We start from the raw sequence: 699 nt of genomic DNA on the forward strand, positions 1-699 counted from the left end.
CAAACCTTCCCAGGGTTCATCCCATAGCTAAGACCAAAGTGATGCATGTCTACCCCGGGGCAGGCAGAGGACATTTGCCCTCATCTCATTCACCTCTCCCCAAGAGGTGACTTAGGAACTTCCCTAGGAAGTTTCCTAGTCAAAACTTCTTTCTTGGTGACGACTGGTCACTGTTTACAGCCCCTTGTTTCTCTCCTCTATTGGAGTGGTTAGTCAGTCACCTCAACCCTACTAATAAAAATAAACCAGGTGATACTCTGGTTTCTCTTCAGATCATATAAATCTTTCACCTTTTACTAAAGATTCCTTTGGAGAGTTTTTTAGTTTTTAGCTAATTTTTTGAGGCTTTGCTTTAGCAAGGCTAGTATAAAGAAGAAGAAGGGAAAAAAAATGGCTGGGTGTGGTGGGTCACACCTGTAATCCCAGCAGTTTGGGAGGCCGAGGCAAGTGGATCACTTGAGGTCAGGAGTTCGAGATCAGCGTGACCAACATGGTAAAACCCTGTCGCTACTAAAAAAAATCCAAAAATTAGCCAGGCATGATGGCACGCACCTGTAGCTCCAGCTACTTGGGAGGCTGAACCAGGAGAACCACTTGAACCCTTGGGAGGCAGAGGTTGCCGTGAGCCAAGATCGCGCCACTGCGCTTCAGCCTGGGAGACAGAGTGAGACTCCGTCTCAAGAAAAAAAACAAAAGCAA

The 699-nt window shown here is 46.5% G+C and overlaps 1 non-coding gene across 1 annotated transcript; it reads left to right on the top strand.

Annotated features, from left to right (window-relative positions):
• Positions 1 to 252: 252 nt before the first annotated feature.
• Positions 253 to 363, top strand: LOC116472153 (U5 spliceosomal RNA). Its single transcript, XR_004249040.1, has one exon. It is a non-coding gene; the product is annotated as a U5 spliceosomal RNA (small nuclear RNA).
• Positions 364 to 699: the final 336 nt, after the last annotated feature.

This window comes from Hylobates moloch, unplaced genomic scaffold, assembly GCF_009828535.3.
Source record: "Hylobates moloch isolate HMO894 unplaced genomic scaffold, HMol_V3 SCAFFOLD_6, whole genome shotgun sequence".
In the NCBI taxonomy this organism is placed as follows: Eukaryota; Metazoa; Chordata; class Mammalia; order Primates; family Hylobatidae; genus Hylobates; species Hylobates moloch.